Here is a 6,000-nt window from a genome sequence, read left to right on the forward strand (position 1 = left end):
TTGCTGAAATTAGACAGTGGCAGATGTGAAGTGAGTGACTTCCTCTTAATGGTGAAATTCAAATATACCGAGAACCAGAAGGTGGTCTGTAAGTGTATCAGGTGGGTAGAGCATCTGCAGAAACATGCAGTGCTTCAGCTGCCTGTCTGTATAAACCTCCATCTCTCTCGCTCAAGTCTTGACTCCATTCTGATCGAAACACAAATCTTGGAGAAATCTGGCTCCATTCGAATTCCGCCGCCTGCTGCTAATCTGGTTCCATTCTAATTCATGCCTGTGCGCTGTCTAGATGTCTCAGCATGTGATTTACTGTTGTGCTTTAAATTATCATTAAAACCAAGAGTGCGCTTTTCATCATAAGTCATATTCTGCGGATTATAATCGTAAAGAAGCAGACGCAGGACCAGGCCTGTTGCTCATTCTCTCGGTACATGGTGTCTGGCCAGAGAGAGAGAGAGAGAGAGAGAAAGAATGTTCAACAGCAGGGGGAAACCAACACAGCATTACCTCTGTCACTGCATCATCTCCTGTTATGACACGCTGATTCACTTGTGGCTCTCGGATACATGTGTAGCGTCCACGGGCCGTCTCCCTTGCCCTCCGCATCAGCATGCAGGTGGAAAACGACACAGGTGTGCAGTAAGCCCTATGTAACCCCACAGTAGCGAGGCCTATGTGTTGACAGCTTGTCCTGTTCGCTAAGCTGCTTCTGCTCACTGACTGTACATTCACAACATGGGCAGAAAACAACCATGTCCAAACTACCAGCATGGAAGATGGCGAATACAGGTGGGTTTAAGCTTCAAAATTAAAAAAAAAAAAAAAGTCAGCAAACTCGGTTTATAGATTCAATGAGTGGGCTATCCATTTTTGTTGTTTTATTCCTAATTGATGATCTCACAGCACCTGTGCTTTCTCTCGCTCTCTCTCTCTCCCTCTCTCTCTTTCTCTCTCTCTCTCTCTGCCCCCACTGTTAATGATCACAGAGCACAGATTTGGTTTGCTTGGAAAGTACCTCACCTCTCTGGATTTAGGAATTGCAACACATAGAAGATATGTGGTTACAGATTTAGATTCCTGACTGTTAAGGGGGGGGGGCATATATTGGGCAAGGAGGGCTTGTATATGAATTCTTGATGTATGAGCCAATGCAGCAGAATTTTTGTGGTCCTTACGACAACAATACAGCACATTTTGAGTTTGCCTCAGCAAACTGGGGGGGGGGGGGGGGGGGGGGGGGGCAGGGGGTATGGGACTCACCTCGACTTGAAACGTAACACATCATGAAACAGGCATTTGCCAAGCCACAGTCAATGGTATGTCTTCTAAAGAAAGGGAGCTTTTGTAATATTTGAGTAAGCCCAAGCTTTAACATTACCTCAAGATGTGCTATAGGACTGTTGCACATGAGACAGTGGGCAGAGGTGCGTCACTCATAGCAACTCACTGGATTCACCCTAAACAAACTCCAAAGCTACGGCTGACCTTCAGTGTTCACTTGTGTGCTGCGCTTGTGAAGAAATACCACACCAACACACCCCTGTGCACAAAACCACCAGATGGCTTATTGTGAATGAAAGGATTATAAATGACATTTACCATTGTTGAAAGCACGAGCTCTTCCTGAATCGCCTTTAGTAATGATGTTACCCCAAACACGTCTCTGGGGCATCTAAACGAAGCACAGTATCAAAAAGGCCCACAGAACAGAACATATAGGTCACTTACATCAATCCTCACTGCTCTCCTCTCTTCCTATTCCCCTTAAATCCAGTTTGATGCCTTGGTGGACAGATGCTAGAGTTACTTAAATGGTGATCTAATCGACAATGTGGTTTAAATGCCCTGCATAATCTGTGTCTTTCAGTGAGGGAGTTGGCAGCAACAGGAAAGGAGATACAGTATTTGTGGCACAGATGATTAATCGGTATCACCCTTGGTTCAAGAGAGGTTTAAGGTCTAGGGCAGCCACTTTGTTTGGGCCTCTCTTTTGTATTGCACAACTTGGTGCTTTGCAAGAGAAAAAATGAGGGCAGGAGATGGGGGGGGAAAGTATTGCAACTGTCATCACAAACAAGAAACATCTGTCTCATTTGTGTAACTTGTTTTCTTTTAATATGAGAAGTATGTTGGTGGAGATCTGCGAGTTTTGAAGCAGGCTTGGGAGGAGGAGAGAGGAGCACGTTTAGGACTCCTTATCCTTTTTTCTTTTGTGTTTCAGTCGAGGAATGATCCCTCCAGACCTGTAGCGGAGCTTAACCCTTCCTTCACATCCTCTCCTTCTCAGCCCAGGTGAATAAGCACAGCCGTCGGAGGAGGAGGATAAAAGATATCAGCCTACAAAACGTAACGTTCAGTTTCAACATTGCTCTGACAGTTACATGCTCCAGCACACGCCAAGCTGGTCGTCGTCAATCTGTTTGGCAGTTCGTGGGCAGTGGAAGATCATTTTATCTAGTTTATGGGGTCAAACATATTTTATTTTTTACTTCCTCACAGTTTATTTTCAAATAGCTGCGTTTGACAGCTGTATAACACACACGTCCCGATAAGTGGCATAACCAATTATTGACTTGCAATAAAATGGCCACAAAAAAAAATTGTTGCCAGGCAACCAGTTGTCATTTACATGCCTTGCCAAATCGGACGAATGTTTCACTACAGTCTCCAGAGACCAAAGTCATATTAAAAGTAGCTGAAAGGCTAAAGCCCCTGATCTTTAGACTCTTTATTGAATTGTAGGTTGATAATTATGTTATGTCCCAGAAAAAGCCTCTCCAAATATTAAATTACTGCAAGGTATTTCCATCAAAGAGGCGGTGACAGGGCCATTCTTTTGACAGTATTGTATTTCTCACACAGAGCTCTCCCTCTGGCTGATTACACATCGACTGACATACTGATGCATTTTTCCTGCGTTCATTTTTTAGTCAAGACCTTACTTTTATGATTATAGTTTTACAGCACATGTAATTTATGTGCGTCGTGTGTAATTTTCAGTCATGTCTCATACGATGATATGAGCAACAAAGTGGCAAAAAGCTGTCTAGTGTGGAAACAATGACGAATAAATAAATAAATAAATCAATGTAGCATGGGTCTGTCTCTCAAAATGAGAGTTCAGTCATCCGCACATAACAATGCTGGGAAAAAAAACAGTGGCATTTTAGGCCCCAATATCGCTACTTCCACAAACACAGGATGTGGGGGTATTATGTGGATTTGATCCTGACTTCTCCAGCCTGGGTCCATAGATATGCCCCCCATTTTAATTTTGCCGTGCACAATAACAGGCAACTGCCTCCATTTCAGACCTTCCCTCCCCCACCTTAATCTCAAGCATCATTGCGGCTTATTAGACACAGACTTTGGTACAACCAAACATCAAGAAGACCATAGCAAAGTTATAGAAACCATATGGCCTTTCTAGTTCATTGTTATTCAAAACATACATGGAACATCATGGATCCGTTAAATAAAACATAATTCTGATGCAATGAAATATGAGTTTTTTTACTGTTAACAAAACAAATAATGAGTGGAGCCCAAAGATAAGTTATTACACGTGGAACGTACATTTTACACTGGAAAGTGTCAGTTTGGCATGAAAGAGGCATGAGGGTGTAACTTACCTGATCCAGTGCCTTCTCCAACATTTACATTGTGGCAATACTGGGGAAGAGATAAAGCGTTGATTTAAATGTTGGTACTTTGATGGTGCGTTATGATACTGTGCTATTTTTTCCTCATTCAGAACTCCAGTGTGTTACTGTCTGCCTCCCATGTTCTCTATGGTTGTCATGTGATCAGAAAAGTGTAAGAGAAACGGTAGAGCTTTAAAAAGCAGTTGTGCACTGACAGAGCTGTGCTGACGTTCAATGGGAGAAAACCATCTTTGGCATTTGGGAGCTGCTGAGTTGCAGCACCAAACCACACGTACGTGTGGGGAACATCCCTCATTCCTACCATTATTCCACACATAGTTTCTATAAATATTTATTGTTCTTGGCATGATGGCATGGCTGGCTGGGTGCAGTCTAGACTGAGTTACCAGGCAGCTGTGTGCAGAGCCTGCTGGAGTGGTGCAGAGAGGTAATGGCTTTGTCCTGCTGGCAGTGCCCCCATAAACCAGCTCTATTACACGGTTAAGCAAGACTGGTTTCTATAGTGACTTGTTGAGCATCAGGTTGAAAACTTACATCATTGTTTAGACATATTCCCCATTTGTGCTGGCAACAAGCAGTAGGTTTTATTATGATCTTTATTCTTTTAAAATGGATCATTTTTGTCATTTTTCCAATTATAATTTGAAGACTTGAAAACATAGAGGTACTTTAGAGCAAGATGACTATTGTGATCATGTAAATTGTAATTGGGCGCTTCAAAAATTGGACCCAGCCATCGAGATATCCACAATAAAAAAAACACCACCATCTTCTACCTGCTACAAGAATAAGAGGTAAACACAACAAGATAAGGGTGGGTCATGAGCACGCTGAATAAAATTTCTGATGTGAACCATATGACACAGACACCAAACACAAAGAAATCCAGGACACTGTGCTGATGTTCTTCCATTCATAAGGCAATGGAGGAATTTTCTTTACAGACTGTAAAAAGAAATGTGACAAGAATGCTTGTCTTTGACACAGCATATATTTCCATTTAACATACATTCATATGCAATATAGTCTTCTTCAGTGGATAGGTCTTTACAGATCTATGTTTCTTTAGAAGCATACTGGATAGCATTTTACTATAGAGAAGCGTGGAATTATGGTAGTTGTAACATATTCGTCATAAATAATTCAGTCACTCCTCCTCGGGTTAATGGAGCAGGGAATGCTTGGGGATGCATTTGTTTTTGGTATGTGCGTCTGGAGAGGAAAAGTGCTCGAGTCATTGTGCACAGTATCCATGGTCCAACCACCCCAAGCTGACCTCCTGGGAAACATCACTTGTTTGGCGCAATTTTTGAACATGGTTACAGCTCAGCACAAATGAAATACTTGCTGACAGTCTGTCTATGTCAAAACAGGTAAATGAATTAGTGTATACAACTCACATTAGTGCTTCACTTTTGCAGATGGTCCGACATTTTATCTATCAGTTTGTGAGCTCTTTACTACGACAAACCTCAGGGGAAAAAAAAAAACAAGACACTATCAAATTTCTGTCATATCTTTTTGGAGCTGGTTTGATTCCCTATGGAAGAAGAGGAATGAATACTTTAATACTTGTTTTTGGAAGACCAATGCTGTGTATTATTTGTGAGTGATTTTTAAAGTCAAGCAGCATAATGGCTGTACAGGAACAAATTGTCACATACACCTAAAATCATAATTTTGTTCCAAAAAGGAAAAAAAAATGTACACCTGGACCGCATCTCAAGATGTTTTTTTTTTTTTTTTTTTTTTTTAATCTCTGTAAATCCGTTAGGTATTCCCTTGACGTGTCTAACTCCAGATGAGTCCCTAAAGCAGCATCAACAATGGAAGGAGAATTAGAGCCAGTGGCCCTGGCATGACTCCTATTCCTCAGCCCATGTGCCCCTTAACCCCGCCCCCACCCCGATTAAATGTCCATTAGCTCCTCCTCTGCACCTATCTCCTCCACCCCCTGGAGAATGTCACATTAGAATTCTCTCTCTACTAGATTCAAATAAGTTAAAAAAATTACAAAAATAAGAGAGCATCCATATTTAAAAATAAAACAATACAAACAGAGAGCGAGGAGATAGAGAAAGAGAGTGTGTGAGAGAATGAAGCTCTCTAATGGGACATTAAATTAGAAAACCTATATTTGCTTGTAGATTTTAATGTGTCCCGTGCAGATAGGTTCCTCTGTCATTATTATACAATGACTGGGAATGTCTTTGTCTTTCTTCCCTTTTTATTGAATATGTATATCTGCTTTCCCTGGGCCGGTAGGGACGGGGATGGTGAGGGGGGGTAGGGAGTCATTCCATAAAGTCCTTTTGGTGAATGGGTGATGGGTGGA

This window comes from Chanos chanos, chromosome 6, assembly GCF_902362185.1.
Source record: "Chanos chanos chromosome 6, fChaCha1.1, whole genome shotgun sequence".
Lineage (NCBI taxonomy): Eukaryota > Metazoa > Chordata > Actinopteri > Gonorynchiformes > Chanidae > Chanos > Chanos chanos.